The sequence below is a fragment of the Anser anser genome (assembly GCF_964211835.1).
Source record: "Anser anser genome assembly, chromosome: 1".
NCBI lineage: Eukaryota > Metazoa > Chordata > Aves > Anseriformes > Anatidae > Anser > Anser anser.
Genome location: NC_139720.1, coordinates 41165079 through 41185184, shown reverse-complemented (window position 1 = coordinate 41185184; position 20106 = coordinate 41165079). Strand labels below are relative to the sequence as shown.

The 20106-nt window shown below is 50.5% G+C and overlaps 1 long non-coding RNA gene across 1 annotated transcript in view; it reads right to left on the bottom strand.

Annotated features, from left to right (window-relative positions):
• LOC310900590 overlaps positions 1–16521 on the bottom strand; it is a 37212-nt gene extending 20691 nt beyond the window's left edge. The window contains exons 1-2 of the long non-coding RNA XR_014585255.1: positions 16155–16521; positions 257–371 (exon numbers count right to left, since the gene is read on the bottom strand). This is a non-coding gene — a long non-coding RNA (uncharacterized lncRNA). The remainder of the gene's footprint in view (positions 1–256; positions 372–16154) is intronic.
• Positions 16522–20106: the final 3585 nt, after the last annotated feature.

Below are 20106 nucleotides of genomic sequence, written 5' to 3'. Positions count from 1 at the left end.
AGCACCGTGGCTAAAACGCCCTCATTTTGGCTCATGGGCAGCCTCCGTGGGGCAGCGTGGCTTTGGGGACATCGGCACGAAGATGCCCCTCAGTGGGACACATGGCATCTTCGTCACCCAAACCCTGCTGGGAAATCGGCTGAGGTGATGGAGAGTTCAGTGGGGCTAGGCATTTGTCAGGGTAATTATTAATACCTCAGTCGAGTGAATAGACGTTTCCCTGCTTCAGGTAGCTTTGGGTCAGGACCATACTTACTAGAGACTGATCCTCCCGTACCCACTGGAACTGAAACGCAGCCAGATGTTGTCTTGTAGCAGAAACGCATTTGTCACTCGTGTGTGTTCTCAGTGCGTGATGCTAATCCTTCTCCCTGTTCAAATGAGAACTATTAAGTAAATTGCTGTTAATTAAAATCACTTTCTAGACAAAGGAGCGAGTTGCGTTTCTCCTGCTCGGGTGAGGCTCGGAGATGGCAGGGATGGGAGCCCCACGGGCGGGCAGAACAGCGTGTCGGGAGGGGGCTGCAGCAGTGAGACCCTGCACGAGGACACGCAGGGAAGGTTTCCAGCCTTGGCCCTCAGTTTTGGCTGGCTCGCAGAGGGGCTGCTGCTTCTTTGGAAGAGGGACAAAAATATTCGGTCAGAGCCTTTTTGCACTGGTAAATGTTATCCCAATTGCTGGCTGGCCACAGCCCGTACAGAGCTTGCTAGTGTGTCCGAGCACATCCCTAAGTGTTTTCTGATGAGGATTTGCATGCAAATATTGAAATAAAAATCAAGGCTTTTGCTGTGCTCTTGTACGCTTGCTGGAAAGCTTCTGTTTTCAGGCAGAGCAGGTTGAATATTAGAATTTTTCCAGCAGCGCTCTCAGCACTTTCCTGACATGAAAGTGATGCAAAAAAAAAAGTATTTTCAAGGACACCTGAATGAAGTGCATCAGTCTGTGTCATCTTTCCAGTGAAATTCCCCAAACGGCATAATTTAAGATTTTTTTTTCACAGAGCTCGATGACTTCCAGAAGTCTCTTCTTATCAGCTTTGCAGAAGGTTGTGGATATTTTCTTAAAATACATATATAAATGGGCTAGATCGTGTTCAGATCACACTAATGCCTAGAAGAACAAATGCCTGTTTTGCAGCGCGTTTCACCCAACATAACGAGCAAGCACTAAGCAGAAATGTTACACAGAGGATCAGCAACCTGACAAAACAGCAGCAAAGTTCTCTGATGTGACGTTCAGAAAATACAGCCTGAGTAAGGGCGATGCAGCAGCTGCTGCAGCAGCTGCATTTGCAGGCCACACATTAAAACCCAGCAGAGCTGTCACCTACTGCCAGGTGCCGGTGTCACCATTTCCCCTGTGCCTGGGGTAGGCTGCAGCGATGCACGCTGCGGCTTGCGATAGCAGGACCAAGTTTTGGCTGGCATGAGCTGTCCCAGCGCCTCGGCATCAGGTGCTGGTGGTGAATAGATAGGAGTGAGCTACATCTCCACAGGGATGTGTTTCTGAGTGCTGGCAATGCATACAGGCATGAAATGGGGGCAGGAAAAGAGGCAAGCTCTCTGTTTCCTCATTGTTTTCTACAGCCATCACCAATCAATTTTATCTCCAGCTGTATAAAAGCATATAATACACATATATAATTTTTAAATGTAATTTTTAAATGTAAATTTTAGATATATATATATCACTAATAGTGTACTATCTGTTTTACTCTCAGCTGCTTGCCTGCGGTGCCTGACCCAGCCTGCGAGCCCCGTTTGGCAGAAGGGCTGCTGCACCCTGCGCCCTGCAGAGGTGTTTTATGCAGCCTCTTACGTGAATGCAGCCCAGGAGGAGTGAGCCACTTATGCCCTGGGCTGTTGTATATGGTTACAGATGGAGAGTTCAGCCAAATTCAGGGCCAGATGTACAAGCCTCTCTTCAGAAGCAGCTCTTGGCCCAAAGAGGCTGGTCAGTCTAAGCAGACCAGACAGAGCATAAGTCATATTTTTAATCCATTCAGCATCTCAGGTGTTCATATGCCTTCCTGCAGAGATCAGGGGAAACGTTTGGCAGGGCTGGGACTCGGATTTACCTTTTCTGAGCCCGGCTCTGACTCGGGCAGGAAGGCCACCCAACTGGGCCGAGTGCAGGAGCAGAAGTACCCGGTTCCAGGTGTCTCCTGCCCACCACAGCCACGGCTTCGGCATCACGAATTTATGTTTCTCCAGAGACAAATTGCCATTCACAGTTGTAAAATGAGGAGGGTCGGCCATAAAGTACAGAGCCTTTGTTTACGATGGGAGTGTCTGAAGCAGAGCGTTCAGCTGCCTGCCGATCAGCGTGCTTGCCCTGGGGTTGCTCTGTGTGGGTGCTGTGACAGAAGAGCCCCAGCTGGGTTTTGGCACCCCAGGCTGGTGACAGAGGCCATGCCCTGTGAGGTGACACAAGCCTGTCACCAGTCGGGTGGCAGTGAGATGGGGAAGGAGCCAAGGCCTCCCCGGCAGCCGCTCTGCAGAGGCCTGCACGGTTACTGCGAGGTTTGCACCGCGTGGCCCTCCTGCTCCGGCCTGGGAGCAGCCTGCAGTGAGGAGGCCTGAGCAGCACCTTCCAGTGTGCATCGGGAAAGTGAGCCGCCTACAGCAGAGGGTACTGAGCGTGATGCCAGCCCTGCCTCCAGCCAGGTGGAGCCTCTCCTACCATGGTTTTGGTTCGGCACTGGGGAGGAATCACGGAACGGTTTGGGTGGGAAGGGACCTCAAAGCCCACCCAGCTCCAACCCCCTGCCATGGGCAGGGACACCTCCCACCAGACCAGGTTGCCCAAAGCCCCATCCAGCCTGGCCTTGAGCACCTCCAGGGATGGGGCATCCACAGCTGCTCTGGGCAGCCAGTGCCAGGGCCTCACCGTCCTCTGAGGGAAGGATTTCTTCCTTATACCTAATATAAACCTACTCTCTTTTCGCTTAAAGCTGTTACCCCTTGTCCTATCACCACACTCCCTAACAAAGTCCCTCCCCAGCTTTCCTGGAGGCCCCCTTTAGGTACTGGAAGGCCTCTGTAAGGTCTCCCCAGAGCCTTCCCTTCTTCAGGCTGAACAACCGCAACTCCCTCAGCCTGTCTTCACAGGAGAGGTGCTCCAGCCCTTCAATCATTTTTGCGGCCTCCTCTGGACTCTTCCTAACAGGTCCATGTCCCTTCTGTGCTGGGGTCCCCAGAGCTGAACGCAGGCTCCAGGTGGGGTCTCACGAGAGCAGAGCAGAGGGGGACAATCCCCTCCCTCGCCCTGCTGCCCACGCTGCTTTTGATGCAGCCCAGGACACGGTTGGCTTTCTGGGCTGCAGGTGCACATTGCTGGCTCACGTTGAGCTTCTCATCAACCAACACCCCCAGGTCCTTCTCCTCAGGGCTGCTCTCAATCCATTCCCCACCCAGCCTGTATTTGTGCTTGGGATTGCCCCAGCCCAGCTGTAGGACCTTGCACTTGGCCTTGTTGAACCTCATGAGGTTCGCACAGCCCCACCTCTCAGCCTGCCCAGCTCCCTCTGGATGCCATCCCTTCTCTTCTGCGTGTCGACTGCACCACACAGTTTGGTGCCATCAGCAAACTTGCTGGGGGTGCACTCGATCCCACAGTCCATGTCACCAACAAAGAAGATGTTAAACAACCCAATACAATCCCTAAGTAACACCACTCAATTTTACTCAATATCTTTCAAGCTTGGCTAGGTTTCACGTGTTGATTTTTCCTCTCAACCTGTCAGATGCTGAAACCCACAGAGGACTGCAGCCTAGGATTTTGCAGATTCATCCTGCCTGAGTTTTTCCTCGCCCTCACGGAAGCTGATGAAAGAGACAAAGGTACCAGCCTGGCCATTCGTCATCCCTGCTACTGCTGTGTAAGAGAACATGGTGAGGACTTTCCCTGATCCAAAGGGAGTGCAGGGCTGCAGAGTCAGGCCACCCCGAGCAGATGGGAAGCACTCTCCTTGCAAGGCACCATTTTTTAAAATAAATTCACCTCTTGTCACATGTTCAGTGCCTCTGTACATGATAGCTGCTTTTGGTGCAGCCTGAAATGTCTCTTTAAAAGGTGTGGGATCTATCAGCAGCATTTCAGTTTAATAGGGTTAAAAATAAAAGGACTAAAAATGGGATTTTTTGAACAGCTGTGGCAGCACGTACAACTCATAATCAGGTTCTTGCCAGTGCTGCCCATGCTCACATTGCTCTTTCATTGGCAGTGACCATGCAGCAAGCAGCGTGCCCACGTTGACTATTAGCTGGTTCTCTGAGGCAATGTATCATCAATGGCATCAGAGACTTCTAAAATTGGTTCAGACTATTAAAGGAAGGGCAGAGACAGGGAGAAGAATGGAAAAGTGACAAGCCAGTGACATGTTCATTCAGCAACTCTTTCTTTACGAATTGTCTGTTCAAAAAAGAAAAAGAAAAAAAAAAAAGGTGTGTAAGTGAATTTAAAAGGGACTACTGAGAAAAAGGAAAAAAAAAAAAGCCATGTTCATAGTGAGACCATTAATAATGAATCACCCATGGAGATGAACATCCAGCAACTAACTTTCAGGGGAATTAATACCACCCATTGTTACTGGGCTATCTCCTGTCCCAGCCATAACAGGGGTGTGTTCAGCTGATAACCCAGCCACAAGGAGTCTGCAATCCAAGCAGGAAAATCAGGTGGGGATGGAGACATCCACGTCACCATTTGCTCGGTCTGTGTGCTCACCGGCTCCAATGCTGGCAAGATGCTCTGCTCCCCCCATGCCTCCGTCCCAGCATTTACATATCAACATGCAAGCTGAGTTGCCAAATGAGAATGAATAAATATTAACATGAGTGGAATATTTTCTAGCCCTTAAGGGTCTGGTCCTGCAGTTTTCATTTACATGAAGGCAGCAGGATTAGTTATGTGTCTGAGGGCTGCGAGAACAGCTCCTTGAGTGCTGTGTCCCGCTTTTGCTGCTGCACAGGCAGAAAAACAAGCACTTTGCAATTTCTGCTAAGATCAGCACTGCAAAGAAAGACCGTAAATAAATTATCTGAAAGATGGGTCAGTCTGACCAATCTGCTTTGGACAAGGGCTGCAGGAGAATGCAAGGGATAACTGGGAGGATCGTATGAGTATGAAGCAGAAAGGGTAAAGGAAAGAAAGGCTGTGAGGAGTTGGCATGGAAAATCTGTGCTGAGCAGGCGAGCGAGCCCATGTGTGTGAGACAGGGTAGCACTGGCACACGCACTCCTGTTCCTTTTTGTCACATCATTTATTTATCACTAAGTGCTCTTCAGCATCTGCATCTTAGGTTTGGGGAATCACCTCATAACACCTCCAGCCCATTTAAGCAATGCTTGCTTCCGTTGGGAAGGCGTCAAGGAACTGGGCCGTGTGGATGCTGTGCCTCCTGCAGCGACCTGATGGGGACTGTCAGGGCAGGGGGAAGGACTTTGCCCTCAGGTGTCCCCTCACTGCACCATCCGGCTCCAGAAACGTCCCAGAGGTACATCCCTGAGGCTGATGCTGCAGGATGGTGTCCCCCAGGAGCCACCTGCCTTGTGGCCCTCACTGGCAAAGTCCTGGCCTTGCTGACACCCCCTACAATGCTGCTGCAGGGGTGGCAGCCCCTCACCCACCAACACCCTCCTTCTTCTTCCCTGCTTCTGAGACCACCTCGTACCCGGTCACAGTCAGCCAGCTCTCCTTGTATGCTCGCCCAGCCATGCAGCCCGCTGGTGCAGGCCTGCTCCCAGGATACTCCTCTCATCAGGCACTCGCTCCTCATTTCTCATTACTCTCTGTGCATAGAATGAAAACACCAGCAAAATTAGCTTCCTCAGCATAACATAGCAGATTTGCAGGTTAGGACCAAGATCCCATTGACCCAGAGGCCAGGACCCCCCAGCCACATCTCACACACAGAGATCACGTAGGAGTGCACAAACTGTGATACCAGAACTCGCCACCGGTCTCATATCTCTTCAGCAGTGGCCCATTTCTGAAGCAAAATCCCCCTCACTAATACACCTGGGATAGGGCTGTATAACATAAGGACAAATTTCTTCTTGATCCCAGCTGACAATTACATTATGGAGATAAAAACACATCAGGCTTCTATAATTATACGACTATGAAGGAACTCAGGAACACATAGCGGATATTTTATAGACTTGGAAAATGCATTCCTTGGTTGAAATGCTCATTAGTAAAGCTTATAATTTGGTATTAATCACAGGAAATTGGCTAATCTCTGTGCAAGTTTTTATTTAATTACTGAGCGTTACGTTTCACAATTTATGTTCTTGGGTGGCTTTTCTGCCCTCGGTGGATCTGAATCACTGTCAACGGCAGGGAAGGAAAACAAGAAAATGGAAGAGTATCTGTGGTGGAGCTCTCCTGCTTCAAAAATGCAAAAAGGTGTAAAACACACTGGGAAAACTGGCAAACCAGCTTTCACAGAGTGAAGTGGCCTCCACTAGGAGGGAGCTTCCATCCCACAAGCTAATGGAGATGTGTGGACACGAAGAGTGAACAAAAGCCACCCCTTTCTGTGAGATATCTCCCCCTGACAGGGAAGGGCTTTGTATTCGACCTCACGTCCCGTCAGTGCAGTTGTGAGCTTGCACCCAGGACCTCCTAGCGCACAGGTTAAACCCTGAAATGGGGAGTGGGGTGGCATTGACAGGAGTGGATGAATCCCTGCCATCCTCCTGCCAGTCCCAGGTTTTCCCCAGAGTGGCTGGCTGTGGGACATAGCTCCCAATGTCTGCACCATGCCATCCTGGAGCAGCCTCCAGCAGCCAGTTAACTGGGGATCTCCCTTCTTGGATGTCGTGCCTGCAAACTCTGCCCTCGGAGTCGGAAGGCAAGCTGAAAAAGCAGCGGTAGCAGATAACTTCTGCAAACTACAGAGCTGGCAAATATGTCAAAAGCATTTTGCTATTGAACTCTCGCTTGAAATCACTGATCCAAATGGGACTTAACTTGTTCCTTATTAAGGGCTAAGGGCAAACTTAATATTTAGGTCTTCATTCACACAAGTTGGATGGACATTAAGAGTAATAGCTGTATGCAGCGCTCTCCTGCACCATGCATTATTAAAACCCCACAACTGCAGGAACAAAAATGGATGGGGCTCACTCACAGTTCCTATTCCAGCTCCAGGGCAGGAGGAGTGACATCTGCAGCTCCACATCTCAGCTCCAGAGATGCCAGCTGAGCCAGAGCTTGCACCCTTGGTGGCACAAACCCATGCTGCCCCTTTTGCCCAAGCCCTCTCAGAAAGGCCCTGCACAGCCACGTGCCCAAACACAATGTGGGAAGGACACGCTGAGCCACGTCCAGCCCTGGGTAAACCCCATGCAGGTCTCCTTGCTATGGACAAAAGCAGTTCCAATAGGACAGGGTTTGTTCCCCTATCACAGGATTGCAGAATGACTGAGGTTGGAAGGGACCTCTGGATTTCACCTCGTCCAACCCCCTTGCAGGACCACCAGGACCAAGTCCAGGCAGCTTTTGCAGGTCTCCACGGAGGGAGACTCCCTCGTATCTCTGCCTCCTGATCCTCTCTTTTCAGAGGAGAAAAAAATCTCCCTTTTTCTAATCAGCTTCATTACTGACATGTATCAAAGAGAAGAGGCAGTCCTTGCCCTCCCTGCCTTTCTCATCTGGAGCCAGGCTGAGAGAGGCTGACACGTATCCAGGATCTCCCCAGCCACAGGTGGTGTTTTTCCTTTCTCAGAGTCCTTCAAGGCAGAAGATAAGGCTGTGGAGCTGCTGGTTGGAGCAGCAGCTCACCAGAAAGCACTTCTCCTTGCGGCCACTGCTCAGGCCTGTAGAGCACAAGCACCCAGAGCACCCCAGAGCAGCATCCCAGGGCGTCACTCACTGCACCGTGGCCAGCTGCAGAGAGCCACCATCCCGCAGAGGAGAGCGGGGCACCGCTCCTGCTTGCAGGCTTTGTCCCTGCCATCGGCAAGGAGCTGGGGCTGGAAAACCAGCCCTGCTGAAGGAGTGTACCCCGCTGGTGTTGGCATGCTTGCAACAAGGCAGGTGGCCAGGAGCATGCCCCGTCAGAAGGTGCGGGTGCAGAACACGGCCGTGCCGGGCCTGTCACAGCCTGGCCAAAGCACCCTGCGTTGAGCAGCCGTGAAGGAAAACATGCAGCTGGCGCAGCTTTTGTGTGACGTGTGTTTTCAAAGAGCGTTAATGTTTGTTGACGTGGAGCTGTTCATGCTCCTGAGGTCAGGACACGCTGGGGTTACGCTGAGCACACTGCAAGACATTTTGCCAGGCAGAAATGGGCCACGGCGTCACTTCGGCAGGATGCCCACCGCGGTGGGGCAGGCAAGGGCAGCTGAGGAGGGGAGTTGCTCTGCTCCCCTGGGGTGCCCTCGTGTGCTCTCCCTGGGGACGGTGTCCCTGCTGTCCCCTGTCCCCAGCAGGCAGGCCTGGCGGCTCGTGCTAAACCAGCAGACACCCAGGCCTGTGTCAGAGCCGAGACCCAGCCGACCAGCCAGGGCTGAAGGCCACCCTCTGCAGGGAGCAGCTGCCACCTCACCGCGTTGTCCTTGCTCCTGCACAGCAGCTACAGTTAGCCGCCCACGTGGAGCTCACAAAGAACCCCAAATGTGCAGAAACAACACAGTAAGTCGTCATGAGCAAACCACCCCTGAGACATCAGGGCCGCCCCAAGCCTCTCCTGAAGCCCCAGCACCCCTGTTCCTCAGCTCTGGTGGGGTCACCGTCAGGACTGCTTTACCCGGGACGTGGACACCTCATTGCTCTTCACCATCCTGCTCCTCCACCACCTTCCCCACAGACATCGCCTCCGCTCACCCTCTCTACCTTCTGCAGCCCGTCGCAGCCGTGCCTGCCTGCCGGTACCAGCAGCATCAGGAACTCCATGCAGGAGGGCCACAGCAGGCCAGAACATCCTGTGTCTCTGCCCAGCCACCAGACAAGAAGGCCTCTTCCATCTCCCTAAGCTATTCTGCATGCACTGTGAGCCTCAGCAACTTATCGGTAACAATGTTCATCTAAGGCCAGCGTAAAATGCATCTGGTTCTTTTCTTAGACTTCTCAATTCCTTATGAAAACTGAAGGAATTAAATTAAAATAAATTGAAAGGCACAGATTCAGTCTATGTAACATATTTTCCTGTAGTTCCTTTGAACGGACAACCAGATGCCTTAAAAAAGTCCCATCTAGCATTGACAGCTTTCCCATACACCCGTAGCAGGGGCTGGGAATGTGGCACCTCAGTCACTCAGAGCTAACCTTTGTGACAGTGTTTTGCAGACTCATGTCCCATCATACAAAATTATATTCCTGGTATCACTGCAGCCCGACAGATCTTTATCAACAGGCCACCTCCTATGGAGCTCCTCCCTTCAAAATGCTGCCGGTGCTACCATTACTGCCCTCAAATGCACCATTAGTATAAAAATTAAAGCATAAAAAGAGTTTATTGGGAGAGGCCTTGGCTGAAGCCTGTAACTTTGTCTCCTGTGGCAAAGCTGTCCACGCACATGGATGCGCGGTGCTTTCTCCAGGCAATCCGGGAGCCCATGGATGCAAACCACCCAGGAGAAAGACCGGTGCTTATCATGAGACATCCAAGATCGTTGTTCTTCTGGTAACTTTCCCCTCAGCAACACACTCTTGGGTGTTTCTCTTCTTCCCTACCATTCTCCAGTGACTGCCACCCTCGTGGCACCAAAGCATGCACCTTTGCAGCCTGTGCTTCTGGAGGAGAGCGGTGTTGAGGACTGGGGAGTTCATCCTGCCCTCAGCCCATGCAAGATGTCCTCAGGCTTCCTCAAATGCTTTTAGTCCCTTGGCATTGCCTGTGGAAGCTCCTTCAGCAGGAACAAAGGCATGGCTGGATGTTTTCTCTCCCCTCTTTTAACCCTCAGGTCACACATAGCACCTGCACGCCTGCTGGCTCTTTGGGGTGGGACGCATCTCACCTTGGGGTTACACAAAATGGTGGAGCAGACCCAGCAGCTTGTGGCTCCCAGGAGGGCTGGTCCTTCTGAAGGAGGCTGTCCTGAGGTCCAGTTCTGCTGACCCCATGCTAACATCTCCTTTGGGGGTCAGATGAATCATGCCCTAGAAATACCTGCGGTGCATGAGATAATTTCCACCCCTCGTTCCTGCACATTCCTGTGTCGTCAGAGTAAGGCAAAATGGGTTTTACCTACTTCTGCTGCCCCTGGATTTCCTTTCTGTGCTCATACCACTAATCCTGGCACTTGTCATCCCTCTCTGTGACCTCGTTATTAAAAATGCCTTTTGCTTTTAGGTTGGTACTTCGTTTCTCAGGGACACCTCTGGGGCTTATGCCAGTGTGCCCGCAGCTAGGTTGCTCGGTTAGGGTCATTGCCTCTGCACTCAACGTGTCCCTTTGGGGCTCTCTTCAGCGCCGTGGATCCTGTACCACCCCACAGCCCTGTGTGCAAGTTGTCCTCCAGATGCACAGCCTGGACCAGGAGGCTGTTTTTATTTGGCAAATTCCACGTTTGCTGAGGTGCCTGCGGGAAACCCCTCGTGCTGTGCCTTGTGCTGCAGGTCACCAGGTGTTTGCCATCACTCCATCAAAAAAAAAATATCATGAAATAATATCTGGAAGGGCACTGGAGGCAGAAATTGCTCTTGTTGGCTAGAGGAGCTTATTTTGCCATCAGCCAGGTTCTCCTGTGTTAAAGAGATGTGGAGCTAAAAATAAACCCACGGCCCATTAACCTTCGAGTGCCTCACAGCAATTGCCTGGGGAAAAAGGCAGGAGAACTGGGTAGAGCCTGAAACAATAATTAACAGTGAATAGATGCTGGAAGAAAAACACGGATGACGTGGGAATTACAGAAAAAGACTTTTCCCAGGGGGGCTCTGCTCTTCCCCCTCCGGGGCTCACGTGCATCTCCACATCGCACACTTGCAGCGGGACCGGTTTCTTCATAGCAGGAGATTTTGGGGGGATGAGCCCTTCTCTGCCATTTGTATTTGCGTGGATAGCGGCCTGTGTTTTGGCTGGCACCTGGGTTTCTGTGCCCCTAGCCTGACAACACACCTGGAACGTAAGGAAACCGGCTGCTTCCCCTGCAGCGGGAATGGGGGAAAATATCTTCTCTGCCTTGCACACATTTTTTTTGCCCAGTTGCGTTCCTTGGGAAGACACAAAGGGCTGTGCATCTTGTGGCTGGGGCAACCCGTGGTGCCCTGGGCTGGACTCAGCTACCGGCCACCTCCTCGTGCACCAGGTTTGGTCCCCACCCGGCCCTTGTTGGCCCCACGAGGTGCCAGGGTCCCTCCACCCACCCATGCCCACGCTCTGGGGGAGAAGCCGGGACAAGGGCCACGCTCGGCCGCACAAGGCGCACTGCTTGCACTCGTCTCACCCCATTGCACAACACGGAGGAGGCTGAGAGGCAGTCCTTAATCCTTCAGCCCTCCGTGCCACCTACAAACGGGCAGGCTAGCCCTGCCTCATGATCTCAGCCCCAAACACCGAGTCACGTTTGCAAAGCTCCTGCCCGGGAGGAGCCGCGGCGGTGCGCTGCTGTCGTCCGCACCGCGGGGACAGAGGCTGTGCTTGGTGGCCATCACGCTGCACTCCATGCAGCCCGAGTCTCAAACGTGCTGAGCAGAAAGTGGATTTTCTAATTAAAAAATAGCTCTCTGTAAATGGAGAATGATTTACTTTTTTTTTTTTTTTCCTAAATTGAAATTTTAATTACTTCTGTGTAACTCAAGGCAATTTTCAAGCAACTGGGGAGTTCTTGTTCACTGTTTTTTGGAGCATTCAGGACTCAGCATCTCTCTGTTTTAAATGTGTCTGGCTTCTAGTGAAAAATAATTCATGGCTACAATCATTTGATTAAATGGTGCTCCAGAGGATTTACCTGCAGCACTACTGAAAGAGGTGCCTTGTAAGATCAAATTTCCTACAAATCCCATGGCGGTTTCCACATTCTTCTAACAACCGGAGTGCCAGTGCTACACTAAAGCAAACAGAAAAGTCTGTGCTTGTTTCTGTTAGCATTTTAAAAGCGCAGCTAATTTTTCCGATCTCTCTCTCGGAAGAGAGGAGAACCCCCCGGACCACTGCAGCCCTCCCAGGGTGACGCCAGCTTTGCTCTTTGCTCATGCCACCGAGGGGGCGTCTTTCAACCCCGTCAGAAAGACAGCGACCTTCTATTCTCCGTAGCTCGGTGGCTCTTCCCAGAAAAGCAAACCCGGTGTGCCCTCTCGGCATTTCCCCTGCAGCACGCCCAGGCGACACGGAGGCCATCAGGAGGCAGCCAGGCCGGCCGCCCCCCCAGTGCCCCTCAGCTTTGCCTTGGCCCAGCAGGGCACAACCTCCTCCCTGCACGCTGCAGCACAGAGCTTTCATGTCTCAAATGAAATTGTTGAGGGTGATTCTTGGTTTGGGTTTACCTTGGGTTTGCCTGCTTTCCTTTGCCTTTATTTCACTATGAGTATTTATTTTTACCGACCTGAAGCTCTAAGAGCACCAAACAAGCCACGTACCCAGACTGAAATGCAGGAATCCTTGCATCTGCTTGCAAAAAGGTTCCTATTTCCATTCATGTTGCTGGAAGTAGTTAGTTGCCAAGAATTAAAAGACATGAGATGAGTTTTGAGATTCACCCTTCAGGGCATAACACCCCTTCATTTAACAGCAGCATGGAAGAAGCTTTACCCAGAGGAAGCTGCCCAGCAGTAGCAGCATCCAGGTTTCCTGTACTTCCCTGGAAGCAGCTGGGCTAGGCAGAGAACACTGCTCTCAAGGGCACGCCAGTCCCAGTCCGTATTGCTCAACCTCTGTTCCTTGCTAATATCTGGCGTTTTATACTCTGCCTTCTGTGTTTTTCCCTTTTTACGTCAAAGCAGGCATGTAAGGTAGATGCTGCACTCTGCCAGGACTTTCACTCTTGCTCTTTTCTGTCCTTAGAATCACAGAATCATCTAGGTTGGAAGAGACCTCCAAGATCACCGAGTCCAACCTCTGACCTAACACTAACAAGTCCTCCACTAAACCATATCACTAAGGGCTACATCTGAACGTCTCTTAAAGACCTCCAGGGATGGTGACTCAACCACTTCCCTGGGCAGCCCATTCCAATGCCTAACAACCCTTTCAGTAAAGAAGTTCTTCCTAATATCCAGCATAAAGTATCCAACCCGTGTTTCACCCCAAATCTCAAGCCATTAAGAAGATCCATCCAGTCAGGTTAGCTCTGTGCCACAGCAAGCAGCAGCCGCCTGGCAATAACACTGAGGCAGGTCCTGGGAAAACCCAACCTCAGCCTGGCTTCCACTAAGCACACGGCTGGGATTTCAGGACGGGGGAAGGCAGGGGCACTGCTTGCCAGTGGGAACACTGCTGCAGGCGAGTTGGTGAGCCCGACTGCTGCCATCTCACAGAAATCACCACCGGCACACGGTAAAACACCACCCACAGCAGTGCCACTGCAGCTGCGTCAGAGCAGGGCAGCACGGGAAGCAGTGTGAGGGCTCTGCTGGCTTCAGCACCACATGACATTAATTATTTACGTCTTTCTGGGGCTTCTGCAGGTAATCTTAGAAATATTTCTGCAGTGAATATTTGTTAAATTATGCATGGTGTTTACTTTCATTCTTCTGCAGCTCTGACGTCTTTCATGAATATGAAAAGCAGGGATCCAGACAGCAGCCTTTCTTCTGATGCCTAAGTTTTGCAGAGCGATCGGCCTGATTGCACAAACCTCTGCTCATGCTGGAACAGCTGTTTACTTCAGCAGGACTTCTTCAGCAACTGGGGTTTGCCCACACAAACAGGGAATTGCCTGCTCTGATGGGAGGTAAGGGAGACCAGGCACTGCAGCAGCCGACAGGGTGACCCCAGCACGAGCAGCACGAGGTCTGTTCTGCCCCACAGGTACTGTACACACCTGAAGCACCACCTACATCAAGCAACCATCCAACTAAATTAGTGGTGAAACTTTAAAATGATGGCAAGGCTCGGAGGGAAACAGGGCTGGGTGTCAAAGATGGTAAGGCTGATGAAGAGACCGTGATGCTTCAGCAGTGCTTTGCTAGTTTAGGGACAAAGCTGGCATTTCAGCCCTGGCAAATGACGGGGCATGGTCGCGGCCAGAAATGAGAAATTTGCCACACACACTCTCTCCTCCTGTTTTCCAAGAAAAAAAAAAAAAAAAAGTGGGTTTCTCTTGGTAGTACAGGCACATCTCCGGTCCCTGGCCCTGGTCCTCAATAGACAGGCTGGTTGTTCCCAATTTTGCTTGTTTTGGGGAATTTGCCTGGAGGTGAAAACCTGCTTTCCAATGTCCCAACAGGTAATGTCACATCAGGACTGCTCCTTCCGTCAAAATCGGACCTTTAATCCTTTACAAGAGATGGATGGAACAGCAACTGAATTTGCTGTAGCCAGCATAAATCCAAGACTAGCAGTACAAAAATCTGACTTTCCCTCAGTTGTTGCCATACTGGCATGAAGGCTGTGTCAGTCAAAATGAGATGCAAAATCTCAGACTGGGATTCTCACAAAGTCAGCACCAGCTTGCTTAATTTGGTCAAAGATAGAAATCCCTTAATTATTATATCAGTTTTGAAAATTCTCAGTTTTCTAAAAATAAGTGTACAGACTGACCCAATAATTAAAAGTACTGTTGCTTCCAGCAAGAGTACTTACATGAGTACAGCTGATACTGGCAGTTTACAGATTCAAACACTGCAGATTCACCCTCCAAGCCCATTAAGGCACACTGAACAAAATATAAAGTAAATAATACCTCCCAAAAAGTAAATACAATTTTTTAAATACTTCTGTACATTAAATGCTGACAGTTATGCATGCAGAGGAATGTGCTTGCTGAGCAAAACTTCTCTGCAGCCAGCAGGGCTGCATTTGCAGGGCTGAGCCGCGGGCTGCAGGGTGGGAGTCCCCTGAGCAGATGTCGGTGTCTGGCGATGGAGTGAAATGGGCTCTTCCAGGGCACGCTATGGCTCATCCCAAAGCAGCTGTCTGAAATAGATGAGGCAGCCTGCAGCTCCCAAAATACCTGCTCCTTTTCAGCTGGAGGACGGGCTGTGATGTAGGTTTTGGGCGGATGTCCCTGCAGGCAGGAGGTGGCTTGTCAGCCCAGTGCCTTGCTGCAGCCGCAGCCGTGCCAGGAGCACCACCCTGGAGGCAGTGCTCAGTCTCGGTGTATTGATAGCCTGCAGTGTTTATGATGTTAATAATTCAGAGCTTCAAGCTATTATAGTACCTTGAGATAGCCACTGTCCCCTCAAACCGTAGTTTAAAAGTATTCTTGTCCTTAAATGGCCGCTGGCAAGGCAAATTATGCCTTGTCACACTGAAAGGATCATATTATGAATCATTCTTTCTAAAAACTAAATCCATATAAAAGAACTCAGGATTATGTAGCCGGATTATTCTGGTAAAATTCGATGTTTTGTTGTACATATTAATGCATCAAGCGGGTATTTTCCTAAAGAAATCTTCTTGTGTTACAGTACTACAGAAAGGTACTGGAGCCTGGATTACCAATACCGTGCTGACCACCTTAATATATTGAGATCATCATTATTTACCATTCAGACACCATAGCAACACCGAATGCAAATATATTTACTAATATTCTTATAAACGGAGATGAAGGCTTTGCACATTCCAGCTGTGAACGTGCTGGGAGAAGAAACAGGGACTCCATCTGCTATTGTGTTTGTTCAGTTGGCTGAATAAACCAAGTGACAATTTAAAGGAATATTTCATTAAAGAAAAGGGCTTTTGTTTTTTGAAAAAAAAAATCCAAGCTATTGGTCAGCTTCTCGTGCTCCTCTAGTCCCTTTAGAGCTGCTGCTGGGCAGGGTAATTGCATCGATCTCTGCCTTTTCGCTGCAGTTGCTTTGTCCAAGTGTATTAATTGCCAACACCAACCACACCTTGCAGGATCCCTGTCTGGTCCCTGCGGTGTCTCACCTGCCCTGCCAGCTCTGGCTGTCCCCTGGCCACTGCACACCCATCGGCTGCAGCTCCGCGAGGAGAGGTATGCTCACAGCTCTCCTGTTTGCTGTTTTATGGCCTCCTGCCCACGGTGCTGGGCTAAAGGCATTGCCACGATAAGATATCTTATAAAACGTTATGACCCACCGGAGTGAGGAGAAGTGAGTGAAGCTTGGCTCCGCCGGGGAGGTGGCAGGAGGCTGCACTCGCGGTGTTTCCCAGTGGCCTCTGTCAGGAGCTGGGGGTTTCTTGTGCTAGGGAAACATTAGAGGAATCCGGAAGGGAAGTTAGCTGCTGGCAAGGAAAAATTGGCACAAGGAAACGAGACTCAGCAAGGAAAAGAAGAAATGTGTGCTACCAGGGCCCATTCCTCTTCTCCTTCCCAACAGCCTTGTGCCAGGTTAACCCTCATCGTCTCCAATGAGTCATGTACAAGGGTGTAAAGGAGCTCGCAAGTAGGTTCTTGCTTCTGTCTGTTCCAAGCCAAGTATTTGCATTACAAAGCAAACACTCTGTTCTGTGATTTGAGCTCTAGCTGAGTGCTTCCTAAAAGCAATTTAAGAACCAAATTCACGAAGCATCCGACGGGCACTGGCGGTACCCAGGAGGCAATGATGTTCAAACATGTAAAGGCAAGATAGCCGCTTCTTCGTTCAACTGCGGGGATGGAATTAAAAGTTCAGGAAATCTGTCTTGGCAAACAAAATCAAGAATTAATCCTAACACATCCCCTCCCAACATCAGGAAAAAACTGATTTGTCTTGCAGGCACCAGGAAGGTAATGAAGCATGAAGCTGTCACCCATCGGGCCTTTCTCGTTTCTCATTCTCTTCTGTGAGTATACAAGCCTGATTAGGGGGAAGGAAAATTATTGCTTGCAGATTTCCCCTATCCTTTGGAAAGCTGCATCCGGCTGCTCCCCGATTCCACGGGCACTGTTTCCTAAGCAGTGCTAACGGGTGTGTTTCAGAAGCTGCGAGGCAGGAGCGATCCGCAGCCAACATATTTGTGACGCCGCAGAGAGGGCATCTGGAAAGACTGACACAGCTTCAGATGCCAGTGACTACCACAGTCTTTTCTTGGCAGGAAGGATGGACAAATGACCTAATAGGTCTTTTTTGTCTGGAATATCTATGAACCTGAAAACGGTGCTGAATTGATTTCCTAAAATAGCAACTTCATCACCATGCTGCCTTTCTTAAACCGGTGCTTCAAACCCAGAGCATTTCCATGCTAACTCAACTCCTTTATTTGTTCCCTGAACTCTTTTGGAATTGCCAGTATTTGAAAAAAAAGACTCTGAAGGTGAATGATGACAGAGCTGGAGGTCTGGGGCCAATGATCGATTTCTGTCTAAGATGATTAAAATATTATCTCGGATACACGCCGTATATTGCTGTCCTATATTGCTGTTCGTATTATGAGTATAATAACTGACTGACGGATGACAAAGCAAATTGCTGCAGGCTTTGATCCACATGAAGAAGGCCCTTGTTTACCCAGACATAACCAGGGGCTGAGATTTCACTGCTCTCTGAGAAACAGCCTCCTGCACCCCTTCAGCTCTCGGCACAAGGGCTCCTCCCCTCCAAGTGCTCAGGGATGGGATGTGGCACCTTCCTTCCCTCTGTGTTCTCTAGGGCAAGATCTCCGCATCCTCTCGGTACAGAGATGAAATTTGTGTTGTTTCTTGTATTCCACCACATGTGGCCTCAGGTCCGGGAGCTCCTGGCTGGATGAGGCTGGGCTGGTGGCCAGGCCGGGCGGCCTACGGCCCGATGGCGGGCGGGAGCCTGGTGTGTTCTGCACCACGCTCTGCTGCCTCTTGTCTCACCTTGCTCCGCTTGGTAACGTGGCGTTTCCCACCTCCTACCAATGTGACATGGGCAGGTCTTTGTGAAGAAGGACGAGCGGCAGTGAGAAGCAAGGCCTGACAGAGCGACGCAACGACAGGACCTCTTCGGCACAGGACCTTTCCGAAAATAGTGCTAAGGCTGCGCTGGGGAAGACCAAACTCTCCATCTTGGTCGCCCATAGCTGTCTCTTGAAGCAGAGCGCCGTGGAAGCAGAAGTATGCGCCGTCCTCGGGTTTCAGCTCCCACCCACAGCCTCGCACGCCAGACCCAGCTGCCTGTGGGACCTGTGAGCAGCTGCAGGCAGCGGGGCTTCGTGCTCACAGCACCCAACAAGAAGGCTGCTTCTTTCTCCTGAACTTGAAGCACTGCATGATCTGACTGATGTGTTAGGATGGGCCCACGTGTTCTTTGCGTGGCTCGGCCCAGTTTTTGCTCCAGGATGGAAAGAGTATACCCTGGCGTGGCAGGGAACCAAGGGATCGGGTCGGAGAGCCTGCTCAGCAGCAAGCACAGCTGGGGAGACCGCAGAAGAAGCGAAGCAGCCGCGTCGCCAGAGCGAGGTTTAGATAATTTTATTTGCTTAAGCACTTTTCAGCATTGATGAGGAAATCACACATGCTTCATCTATGGAGAACAGGCATTTTATCAAACTATGTTTTTATGCAAACTAATCAATAAATGGTGTTTGGATAGTAACGTTTCTAAATTTCAAAACTGGTAGCATCCCTGCAGTCTGATGTTAGCAGAGCCATTTAAGTGATTTGCAGCCTTGTACTAAGCCCAAAACCCATCTGTTATCCTGTCTGTAATTTAGTCTTGCTCTGAAGATGAAACATCTTTTCAAAATTCATCACGGTTAGTGAAATGGAAATAGCTACATTTCTATTCAGGCTCTTTTAATATTTTTCTTTGGCTTTTTCCCCCATTCTGAGAGCATAATAACCACTAGGAAAAGCTATTTCAACAAACATCCCTTGATTCTCCAGTTCTCAGTTAGGACAGACCTCTGCTGTTCCTTTCCCTTCACCCTGTTGTGATCAGATGAAGCGTACGATTTTAGTATGGTTTTCTAAAAATTTGGGGTTTCTCTTTAGCACTTCTAGCCTTACCCTGGGGGCACACAATATGGGAATGAATTCTACTGAAAAGTTATTTTTAACTGAGAAAAATAAAATAAAACGACACTGCTTATTCAAGAACCAAAATGACCTTCTATCTGCAGCGGAGAGCAGGTTCCTTCTTTTGCTCTTACTCCTGGGAACATTACAAAATAATAATAGGATGGGGCTTATCGATAGGCCCACATATCTTAACAGCCTGGGTGAAGCTTTGTGTATTCAGCAGGGCTTTGCAGCTAAAAGTGGGCACTGATTTTGCTGGATTGGGGCAGGAAAACATGCCTCCCCTCCTCCCACCTACCTTTCTTTACCTGCTGCTTTCTGGCGGAGCTCTGCAAACCGCCAAGTGCTTGCTTCACCCTCCCAGCAAGCTCTCTCTCCACCACCCACTGCCTGGTCTCACACCGACCCTTTGCCTCTGCCTCCCTCCTCAAGCAGCTGCCTCCTGCGAGCCCCAGCTCTGCATTTCTTTCTCTCCGTGCAGCCTTGGAGTCTTGATGCCAAGTTTTCGTCAAGGTTGCACAAGCAGTCTGGAGTACAACTGGAAACAGAACTTGATTGTGCTGTCCTCAAGGTCCTGCTTTTATTATTAGACTTTGCTAACTGTTTGGCTACAGTGCTTGAAATGTGAACGCAACGCTAGCTCTGCCTCAGCCGAGACAGTACACAGGCCAAATGGAAATCTACTGATCAAAGCGCCTAGCTACGTCCCCTTGGCTAGGATTTCACCTAGGTGTCTTTTTGAAATACACCTTTTGGTACAGGATCCTTGCCTCGCACACCCTGGGGGAGGTCAGCCCTTGGGTAAGGTCACGGGCACCTTCCATCCCACCAGTTTTGTCGTGTTTCTCAGTTTGTATTTGGACAATGCGCAGGAGTATGAAGATGACCTTTTGTCTTCAGCCAGTGTCCTTGACCATTGACCCTCTGGATTTTAGCATGGACACCATACACGGGGCAACCCCACACCCAACCAATATCTACATGCAAGTTCACGCATTAAAGAGTGCAGATTTTGTGAAGGATGTCTTTCACAATCTGCCGCCGTGTGTTACAGAAGCGCTCCGTGCGGCCTTCGGCCTGGTGTGGCAGGCGCTGCGCTCCCTGGGCCGGGGCAAGCTGCCC